The 12,013-nt window shown below is 35.4% G+C and overlaps 1 long non-coding RNA gene across 1 annotated transcript in view; it reads left to right on the forward strand.

Moving 5' to 3' along the window:
* The first annotated feature begins 7,007 nt into the window (after window positions 1–7,007).
* The window catches only part of LOC136084223 (uncharacterized), a 33,370-nt gene continuing 28,364 nt past the window's right edge, over window positions 7,008–12,013 (forward strand). Inside the window, exon 1 of the long non-coding RNA XR_010640406.1 lies at window positions 7,008–7,037. This is a non-coding gene — a long non-coding RNA (uncharacterized LOC136084223). The remainder of the gene's footprint in view (window positions 7,038–12,013) is intronic.

Genomic DNA, 12,013 nt, shown 5'->3' on the forward strand with positions numbered 1-12,013 from the left:
CCCTTTTTAAATTTGAAAACGGAAAATCTCCGGGCTATGACGGATTTCCAGCTGAATTTTACAAAACTTTTTGGCACGTTTTAGAAAAAGATTTTGAAGAACTTGCGTACGAAATTCTTTTCGTAGAAAAAAACACGAGCCGCTCTATGAAAAAATCAATAATTTCACTTATTCCCAAACAAGGAGATCTTACTAAATGCAAAAATTGGAGGCCTATATCTTTAATCGGCGCTGATTACAAAATAGTCACAAAAGCGCTGGCCCTAAGACTTGCAAAAGTAATGGGGAAAATTATAGAACCAAATCAAACTTGCGGAATTCCAGGTAGAAACATTTTTTCAAATTTACACCTAATACGTGATCTTATAGATTACGCCGAATTTAAAAAACTACCTAGTTGCATTTTGACAATAGATCAAGAAAAGGCGTTTGACAAAGTCGATCGCGCGTTTCTGCTGCAGATTCTCCGAAAATTCAATCTCGGAGAAAATTTCGTATCATTCATTAACAACTTGCATTCAGATGTTTCGGCAACTGTTCTGAATTGCGGCTTCCTGTCTACCTCCTTTCTTACGGAAAGGGGAGTCAGACAGGGAGACCCACATTCTCTTTTGCTGTACGTTTTTGTTGCTGAAGCTTTGGCTTTGGTGATCAGAGCGGATAGCAGAATAGAGGGTTTTCCTCTGCCGGGAACACGGAAACCTCTAAAACTACAGCAGTACGCAGACGATTCGAACTTTTTTGCTAAGGACGTAAAATGTGTCCGCTATTTCTTTGAAAACCTAAAACTATTCGAAAAAGCAAGTGGTTCAGTGATCAACGCCTCAAAAACCAAGGGTCTCGCTCTTGGGGGTTTTGATATCGAAATTTACACACAATTGGACGACATAGAGTGGAACAATGACACCGGTTTCAAAATTTTAGGTGTCACATTTTACACTAGACTGAGCGATACTACCAATTTCAACTGGCAAGTAGCTCTTAACAAAACAGAGAAAAAGCTCAAGTTTCTGGGAATGCGTACTTTGTCACTTAGGGGAAAGACTAATCTGATAAATACGCTAGCAATGTCAAAAGTTAAGAAATAACAATACAAGGTGCTATACTGTTCCACTATTAAAATAAATAAAGACAGACTCCCAAGGGGCTCACGTTTAAGAAAATAAAAAACCCACTATATAAAAAAAAAATCGAAAACGAAAACACGAAAAAATTAAAATTCGAAGGAAATAAAACGAAAAAGCGAAAAAGAAAATTTCAAAAAAGAGATTTTTACTAAAAAATATATCTGTGCATTTTAATTTACAAGAACTTTGTTAATTTCTAGAATAAAATTATTTTCTCCGCTCCAGATATTTTTGCATTCTTGTAGAAAAGAAATCTTTTCATTATTAATAATAGAAATTTGGAATTCGTCTGACAAAATTCTTTTAATTTTGCCATGGAATTCCAGCATGAGCGTCCTTCTGGGGTAAATTTTTTTGTCGTGGAACAACCTCATTCTATTGCAATATATTATGTATAATAGTTCGTTAGTTATTAGTTTTCCAATATAAAATTTATTTATAAAAGTTGATGAAAAGAAAAGTAGTGATTTTAAAGTGTTTTTAAGAGGTATTATGGATGGGTATATTTTGCGAATGAGGGCTAAAGTGTATTTTACTAAGGGTTGAACTTTTTCACGCTTAAACATCATGTGTTGTATGTTTTCTGATTCTTTCATACATTGTGGGCAAAGATCGTCTGCTATATGGCCTCTTTTTTTAAACAGTGTATTGGTGGGTAGTGCAAAATGTATTAGTTTGTATTTTATTTCATCGGCTTTGTTGTTGCTTTCATTTTTGTGTATGGATATAAACAAATGGGCCCATTCTTTTGCTGAGGTATTATTCATACTGTTGAAAATGTCCTTTCAACTGTAAAATTTATTGGGTGTACTTTTATTGTTGTTATTTAGGGAAGTGTTGTAAATTGCTTTAGGAGTTAAGTCAAGGAATCGTATTCGACGGTTGTTTTTGGTGCTTATGCACAACGACGTTTTGTTGTAGTCGAAGCTTTGACTTTGGGTGTTTATCATGTTTTTCCAATGGGGTGGTAATGAATTTATTATGGTTGTTAAGAGGCGTTGTTTTATACCAATAACTTGGCTTTCCAGAAAGCCCTAGACAAATACTTTTGAGATGTCCCCTAGCATGATTATGTTATTATATATGGATTCTTGAGTTGGTTTCATAGTTTGGTTTTTGTTGCGTATCTATGGGTTAAAAAATATTGGTTGCATTAGCACTTCTTCAATGGTAAAATTCTTATGGTTATTGTGTTTTAAGTAGAATTTATTCCAACATTTCATTGTTTGTTGGTAATACGGTGGTAGAGTTTTTAAAGAATCATAAGAGTGTGATGTGAGAAGGACAAGGTTTTCTTGATTAGCGTTTCGGTATTGATTAAGTATGTAGGAAGCTGAGTCTTTCCAGGCGCCGTTTTTGTTTTTGTTATACAACTTTGAGATCCAGCTCAGCTGTAAAGATTCGAGTTTTTTCTTGACGTCGACTATATTTAAACCTCCCTGGTCTATCGGAATTTTTTTGTCAGAAGGAATGGGTATTGTGAAGGCTAAATGCCATAAACTGCTTAAAAGGGTTTGATTTATTATGATAGCTTTACCTTTTATGGATAACTTGAAACGCTTCCAGCTAACAATTTTTTTGCTAATGATGTTAATACTCTCGTCCCATTGACGGTTTATGTAGTTGCTTGTGTTTGAGAAGGTTATACCTAGACTCGGGAGAGTGTTGCTGTGCCAGGAAAAATTGAGGAAATTTTCTTTTATCCGAGATCTGTTCATTCCGAGCCAAAGGCATTGGCATTTGGTAGTATTTAGTTTTGCTCCTGTGGCTAATTTGTATACATTAAGATCGTTGTCTAGAGCTTTTATAGAGTTGTCTGAAGAGAGGTAAAAATTTGTGTCGTCGGCGTATTGTTGGAGCTTTGTCTCTCTGTTGTTTAGAGTTATTCCCTTTATTTCGGTATTTTTACGGATGTATCCTGCAAAAACCTCAGTTTGCAGAACGTAGAGTGTCATTGAAAGAGGACATCCTTGTCGTACTCCCCTGTGTATGTCTATTTTTTCTGATAGGAAACCGTTTATTTTTAGATGTGAACTTATGTCATAGTACAGTGTTTTGATTAGGTTTATAAATTGCACGCTAAAACCAAAATTAAATAGGCAGTCATACAAGAAATTTCTGTCGACGCGGTCGAAAGCTTTTATTTGATCAATAGATACGATGGAAGCATCTAAATTGTTTTTGTTGGCGATGTAAATAACGTCTCTAGTGTATGCAAGGTTTTCGTAAATGGATCTGTGGGGGATGCATGCGGTTTGATCTTCTTTGATGATTAACGGTAGTATATTTGCTAGATGGTTTGAGATTATTTTGGTAAGTATTTTGTAGTCGGTGTTGAGAAGTGATATGGGTGGCCAGTTTGAGATATCGGCTTTATCCCCTTTTTTATAGAGGCAAGTTATTATGGCTTGTTTTTGGGTTTCTGACATTTCGTTTTTCTGAATGATATCGTTTAAGACTTTAACTAAACTTTCTCCTAAACTATTAATGTTAGATTTATAAAATTCCGCGGTTAGCCCATCTTTGCCGGATGATTTGTTGTTTTTTATTGTTTTTATTGCTTTTTTGACTTCGGCTAAATCAATCGGTTTATCTAGTGAATGCTTTTGTTGTTCGGAAATTTGATTTATATCTGTATTTTCGAGTAGATGTTTTTGCAGCGTGACATCGTTTTTGCTGTTTTTATAAAGGTTTTTGTAAAATATTTCAAATGTTTTAGTGATATCAGCTGTGTTATTTTTTTCGTTTCCGTTCTTATCTTTGATGTTAATGATTACTTGTTTAGATAATTTAGCTTTTTCAAGTTGAAAAAAGAAATTGCTGCATTTTTCGCCATGCGTCCTCCATTTTATTTTAGCCCTTATTTTTGCGCCGTTTAGTTTGTTTATTTCAAAGGTTTGTAGCTTTATTTTAAGGTTTTCACTAAGATGTTTCATTACGAGATTAAAAGGCGCTTTTTTGAGAGAGTTTTTTAGCTGTTTTTTAAGTTTATATTCTTCTTGACGGCTCTTTTTTGCCTCCGTTTTGCTAAATTTTTTTGAAAGAGTTTTAATTTCTTCTTTAAGAGAATCCCAATCAGATGTTTTATTGTCAGACTGATTAATTTTTTGGTTGGCTAATTTTATAATTTTTGTTAGTTTTTCGTTATAATTTTGGTTATTTAAAATTTTGTTGTTTAAGATCTATAGTTCTTTTCCGATATCTAAGTTTTTAAGAGTGATGGTGGCGTATATTGAATTGTGGTGGTCGGAAAAAGTCATTGGCTCGTGTTCTATGTTTATTAATTGTCGCATGTGTTTGCTAATATATAAGCGATCTAAGCGGGAGAATGTGGTGTTATTGGTAGATTTATAAGTATATTCTTTTGTGCAAGGATTAAATTTCCTCCACGTGTCTTCTACGTTAAGCTCTTTTAATAATGTTTTGAAGGCCTCGATTGAGAGACATTTTTTTCGATTTATTTGTGGGTGCCGATCTATTTCTTTCAGAACCATGTTAAAATCGCCCCCAAGGATTATAAAATGGTATCTAGAATTGTTTGTTTTTTTTATTTTTTTGATAAATTTTTGAAATAAATTTTTCCTTTCGAACTGGTCAGCTTGGATTGATCCGGATTTTGCGTTCTTTTTCCACAACGATATAATTAAAACGACCGTTTTCGTCATCGGTATGTTCAATTATTTTAAAGTTATAATTAGTTTGGTTAGTTAAAATTAAAGTACCACCTGTGTGTGACGTACCACTCGAGAAAAAGCCTAGATTATTCCATTGTCGAATAAAGTTTTCTGCGTCTTGCGTGTTTAAATGGGTTTCTTGCAGAAGATAAAAATCGTAATTCATTTTTTTTAGTTTTTTAATACTAATTTTTTGCTTATATGCGTCATTAAGGCCGCATATATTAACAGAAAAGATTTTTATTGCCTCCATTTGTGTTTGAGTGCGGTTTTTAATGACATGACGAATAAGAGTGAAAGAATGTGCAGAAGGCATAATGACAGATGGTTTTAGAATACATTTTCTTAAAATATATAAAAATGTAAAAAAAACAAAAATATATAAAATAAAAATTTTTTGTAGATATAAACTTTATAAACTAAATATTTATTCATACCGCCCTTTGTCGTGCAACTCTTTTCGATCCTTCTTTTTGAGGAGTCGGCGATGGAGCATTTCTGCTACAAATAATTTTGTCGTTTTTTATTTCGATCAAACCGCCTTCTTCAACGTCGCTTTCACTTTCGCTGTTTCTTTTTAGTTTTAGTTTTTCTTATCGTTTTTGGTAACGGCTTTTAACGACTTCAAAGCTTGGTTCTGTGGAAGCACTGGCAGGTATTTTGCTGTCAGTTTGCTTTTTAGCAAGCGTGATATTTTCAATCGCTTTCTCTTTTTCTGCCGGTTTATCCTTATTTATTTCGAGAGGCTGTTTTATTTCTTTGGGTTTTTCTGTTGAGTTTTTTATAATTTTTGAGGTTTCTTTATGTGAGATGCATCGTTGTTGGGGAGGGTGTGAGTTGCAGCATGTCTTGCAGAGAAAAGATTTCCCTACAAAATGTAGAGCGATATTTATTCCATCAATTTCGATCGTATGTGGGATTTCTTCTAGTCTTACTGAAGGCTTTATTCGAATCAGCCTACGACCGTCCTTCATATTTCTGTTAAAGCGGTATGTTGTGTGAGTTACTGAGTATAACTCGATTATAAAGGGCTGCATTTAAGCTAAAATTTCATCGTCCTCAATTAGAGGGTCACATTTAACGGTTATTAAAAGACCAATGTTACTCCTTATCTTAGAGTTTATGTTCTGGTTACTACCAGACAATTGTATACTTGTTTCATTCACGAGAATCGCATCTTCTTTTTGATTCATTTCTATCACCCAGTTTCCTCTGGTATTGTATGTCAAACTACTGACTTTATTTTCGCCAACAATTTGAGATATTTTTTGATAAATTTCCTGAGCTCGATTTTCTTGATATTTCTTGTTGAAAATTTCGTTAGGATTCATAAACACATTTATGTCGATAACACGCTCCATACGATGAATTTTGTCGGAGACAACTCCAGTGAAACTAGCCATTACAAAACAGATAACCAAATAAAAATTTCCAAGTAAACCAAATAGAATTTAGCTATTTTATAAGAAACAGGAATTATTTGAGATCAACTTTTAATGTAAAAAAGATTAAGTTTATATAAAATAATTAGATTGGATTGCTTGTGGGTTTTATTCATGAAAGATTATTTGCTAAACTTATAAATTTAAAAGCCTTTGATCAAATAAAACGTGATGTAACTTGTGAGACGCATTTAAAATATCTATAGATTTTTTTGACGTTATGTTGCGTCTTAGTTTACACTTATTAAAAGTGCACTGTTATAATTATAAGTGTCATGGTTTTTTTTTTAATTGATATTTATAAGTTAAAAAAATCATACTGGTGTTTTTTTAAACTTTCAATAATATACAAAAAATTAGTTCTAATTTTTTTTTATAACGAATTTGTCACGAAAACAGCGTTTCGATTCGCGAAGTTGCAATTAACTAATTGCAACTTTGCGATTCGAATTTTTAGCAAAAAAATATTTTTTTATAACTTTTTTTTAGTTACTTATGTCTTGACAAATGCATCGTTGAATACCATAACTCATAAATGAATTACAGTATTTAACAAATTTGTTAAATTAACAATATTGTAAATGCCCTGAATACATTTGTCCAGACCATTGTAATAAAAAAAGTTTTTTTAGAAAAAAACGAACCCACAAGCAATCTAATTCCTTATATATATGATTGTTACTGCATTAATGTTGATCCTGATGTTACGTATTAAGTAAAAATCAATTCGCGAACAAGTATTAATTGCACGGAAAAAAACACAAAAAACTAACAGTTCTATTTGTGTTAATAAGGTATGCTTCATAAAAATCCGTTTACTTAGTTGTGGTTACCGATTATTAGTATAATTTTTATTTTAATATGGCAATAAGTTATGCTGGTACGTTGACCTCTGGTAAATCATCTGTGCTGACGAAAACCAATCTTGGAATTTTTGGATCGAAAGCCGAAGTCGATAACTCCAACGTTTTAGTGTGCCGTTACGGTGATTTAAATTGTAGTGTGAACGACTTTCTTTCTGCCTTGGCTGATAAAAAGTTACTTGGAAATGTTTGGGGTGTAACGAGACACTACGCCAACAAACTTTTTGAATTTGCAGTGGTAAACATCTCCTCTTTGTCATCCTTTCTCGACACTGAAATTGAAGTCAAAGGTTGCTCTTTAACTTTTCAGCAGAAGTTCATTCGAAAGGTGCACGTGCTGGTCCAAAATATCCCCATTGGCACGCTAAGAAATGGGTGTCAAAGCGCCATCGTCCTGCTTGGAAAGCACTTGGCTGTAGGAAGAGGGGAGTTCGACTCGTTTTATTTGCAGAAATGTAAATCGCAAGGTGAGGATATCTTCACTGGTAATGTGATTCTTATTATCAGGAGCTGGAAGAATCCCACCCAAAATCCTCTACCTCGATATCAAAACGTTGACGGACTCACCCTAAGGTATAAGCATCAAGGCCAGCCCGAATCCACTCCAAAATCATCAAACCCGACCATTGTACCCTCAGATCCAATAAAACCCACTATATCAGAAGTTGACAGCGCAAGTATAGACATTGATGTTAACAGTGGCAGCGTTGACATCAGTGTCGACATGGATACTAATAATAAAGAGCATAGTGGAAAAAAACAGTCCTCAAAAACACAAAAATCCGCCCAGCCGACAAGAAAACGACTGGGAATTTCGGAATGTGAAACTCCAAAAAAGGTAACAAACACAGCAGAGAAAAAAGAACCCGCGTGTTTGGATGAAGTTTTGTTTTTGAAAGAAAAAGATGTTTTGACGTGTTTTGACGACGAAGCGGATTCTCTCGTAATCGATGAAGACTATGAAAGCCAACTGTGTGCGGAAAAGAAATCGTAAGATTTTTATTTCCTCTCATTTTTTTCGTTTCAATTTTCTTCTTTTAACTTTGTTCTCAAATCAGACTTTTTTTTCGAACTTTTTCGCTCTAAATTTTTATTTTTATCTTTCTGCAAAAAAATCTTTTTTTTTTCGACTTTTTTCTGTTCTTTTTTAATTTCTCATTAGTTATGCATGACACGTTTCTTAACGAGCGCTTAAGCTGCGCATGTTTGTATTGTTGTAGTTCGCGCTTTTGTGTAAAATTGTATGGTCCAGTGCGTCCATCTGTTTGTATTACGTCAGTTAAATGGAAAACTCGTGCATTAAGATAAAGACTTTTATGTTCGTTTTATTTGTGTCAGGTTGTAAAATTATTATATTTATGTTTAAGCGACACGAGTTTTCAAACTAAGAAAGCTGTTTCTCTCCATCATGGCAATTAACATTTTAACATGCAACATAAACGGTCTAAACGACCAAACTAAACGCGACAATTTTTTTGGTTTTCTTCAAAAGTCCTCCTACGATCTCATCCTCCTTCAGGAAACAAAGTCTGGACCGTCCACTGTTAAGCAGTGGGGTGACGAATGGACTGGCAAGTCTATTTGGAACTCTGGTCCGAGCCATAGTTGTTGCGGGGTGGCTATTCTCTCTAAATCCAACATTTCGTTAACCGAACTAAAAAGGGACGCTAACGGTAGAATTTTAAACGCCATGATCAAAATTGACGAACACGAAATGCAGGTGCTGAATATATTTACGCGCCCAATGTGCCGAGAGAAAGGCGCCATTTTTTTGGCGACCTTGGCGAATTCTCGCAGGACACAGGACTACCCGTCCTGCTGGCCGGGGACTTCAACATGGTCGAAAGCCTGCCTCTTGACACAGAAGGAACAAACAACGCTAAATATCACACCTACGGCATTTCTGAACTCGGGGTCTTCCGAGGTAAGTATAACCTAGTAGATGTTTTTCGTTATAAGTTTCCCACCAAACGAGAATTCACATGGCGCAATCAGACGGTCAAATGTAGACTCGACAGAATCTACTGCCCTGATAAAGTCGCCAAAAAAACAACACGCTCCAAAATTCTCACTAACCCTTTTTCCGACCACGAGTTCGTGTCAACAACTGTCAACTTTAGTCAATTTAGGAGAGGACCAGGTTACTGGAAATTAAATTGTTCTCTTTTGGAAATAGAGGTGCATAGGCAAAAAATTGAACTCTTAATTCAAGATTGGCAAACAAAAAAACGGTCCTACACGTCAATTTTAAAATGGTGGGACGACTGCAATCTTTTTGTAAGGGCTGAATTACAACACATATCGATACAGGAAAGTGCGAAAAACAAAAAACAAATGAAAAGGATTGAAAACGAAATCCAACGGGAGCAACAAAACGCTAACCCGAATTTAGATAGCATCAAAGAAAAACGCGATGCTCTTTTCTTGCTCCAGTTTCCCGGAGCGTTTATTCGCATGAAACAAAAACTAATCGAAGAAGGAGAAAAACCTTCCAAATTTTTGTATAATTTGGAAAAAGTTCAACAGCGGAACAAGTCAATTACCGAAATTCGCAAAAATGACGGCACATTGACGAGTAAACCTGGCGAAATACTCAACTCTCTAGCAACTTATTATAAAAACATTTACACCAAAACAAATTTATGCAAAGACAGCCAAAACCGTGTCTTGTCACACATCACTAAACGTTTGAGTGATGATGAAAACGAATTTTTAAACACCCGCCTAACCAGCGCGGAACTGAAAGAGGCCCTTTTTAAATTTGAAAACGGAAAATCTCCGGGCTTTGACGGATTTCCAGCTGAATTTTACAAAACTTTTTGGCACGTTTTAGAAAAAGATTTTGAAGAACTTGCTTACGAAATTCTTTTCGTAGAAAAAAACACGAGCCGCTCTATGAAAAAATCAATAACTTCACTTATTCCCAAACAAGGAGATCTTACTAAATGCAAAAATTGGAGGCCTATATCTTTAATCGGCGCTGATTACAAAATAATCACAAAAGTGCTGGCCCTAAGACTTGCAAAAGTAGTGGGGAAAATTATAGAAGCAAATCAAACTTGCGGAATTCCAGGTAGAAACATTTTTTCAAATTTACACCTAAGACGTGATCTTATAGATTACGCCGAATTTAAAAAACTACCTAGTTTCATTTTGACAATAGATCAAGAAAAGGCGTTTGACAAAGTCGATCGCGCGTTTCTGCTGCAGATTCTCCGAAAATTCAATCTCGGAGAAAATTTCGTATCATTCATTAACACCTTGTATTCAGATGTTTCGGCAACTGTTCTGAATTGCGGCTTCCTATCTACCTCTTTCTTACGAAAAGGGGAGTCAGACAGGGAGACCCACTCTCTCTTTTGCTGTACGTTTTTGTTGCTGAAGCTTTGGCTTTGGTGATCAGAGCGGATAGCAGAATAGAGGGTTTTCCTCTGCCGGGAACACGGAAACCTCTAAAACTACAGCAGTACGCAGACGATTCGAACTTTTTTGCTAAGGACGTAAAATGTGTCCGCTATTTCTTTAAAAACCTAAAACAATTCGAAAAAGCAAGTGGTTCAGTGATCAACGCCTCAAAAACCAAGGGTCTCGCTCTTGGGGGTTTTGATCCCGAAATTTACACACAATTGGACGACATAGAGTGGAATAATGACACCGGTTTCAAAATTTTAGGTGTCACATTTTACACCAGACTGAGCGATACTACCAATTTCAACTGGCAAGTAGCTCTTAACAAAACAGAGAAAAAGCTCAAGTTTCTGGGACTGCGTACTTTGTCACTTAGGGGAAAGACTAATCTGATAAATACGCTAGCAATGTCAAAAGTGTGGTTTCTAGCAAACGTTTTGCCCACTCCCGAGTGGGTAATAGAGCGTTTGCATCGAGCCATTTTCGAAAATCTGTGGCAAAAGACCAATTTCAACCCGGTCAAACGAGAGACACTTTTCTTACCCGTCAAAAGCGGGGGTCTCGGAATTTTATCACCGAAGGAGCAAAGTCTTGCGATCCGCCTCAAAACGCTCTTTCAAATAAAAGAACGCGAAGAGGACAAAACTCACGATTCTTACTACTTTTCAAAGTATTGGGTGGCAAGTTCACTTGTTAAATATACTAAGCAAAACGAAAGCTGGAATTTTTTAAGGCAAAACACTTTTCCAAAACACTGGGACAACAAAATGTCTCAGTACTACAAAAATACAATTGATATCTTAGATAAAAACGGGTCCCTCTTTAACATCCCCCTAAAATCAACAAAAAATTTTTACTTAGAAGTGGCAAAAAACAAAAAGACAGTCGTGCCAGCAGAACTTTTCTGGAACAGTTCAACGAAAACAACAATGCCGTGGACCCAAATTTGGAAAAGAAATTTTACCTCCCACGCATACGGACCGACTCAAAACATCCTCTTTCGATTTCTCCATAACAGCTTACCCTCTGCTGCCTTGCTTGCCAAAAGCACAAGGCAACAGATCGTTAAAAACAACAAATGTAAAACTTGCGGTAAAATTGAGGACAACCTGCACATCTTTGCCTACCGTCCTCCTTCTGTTACAATATGGGAATACTTTAAACATGTATATAACTCCTTGACATCCCAAAACAACTTTTCTCCAATAAATTGCATCTTCTCGATTGAGACTGCGAATTTATCGGAGAAAAACCCTACCTCGCAGCTGCTGTTGACAGTCACTCAAACCATTATGAGTGAAATATGGAACAGCAGATGCCACCATATGTATAAAAATTCAAATATTGACCCAACGGCAGTGATCAGGATAATTACCAGAAACATCAGGAATATTATTACTTTAAAATATAATTATCATGTCCGTAGAAACACCACGGACATTTTTTGTCAACTTTTTTGTATTAAAAACGTTTTTTGTGAAATAGAGAACGGGAACCTG

This window comes from Hydra vulgaris, chromosome 08 (genome assembly GCF_038396675.1).
Source record: "Hydra vulgaris chromosome 08, alternate assembly HydraT2T_AEP".
Classification (NCBI taxonomy): Eukaryota; Metazoa; Cnidaria; class Hydrozoa; order Anthoathecata; family Hydridae; genus Hydra; species Hydra vulgaris.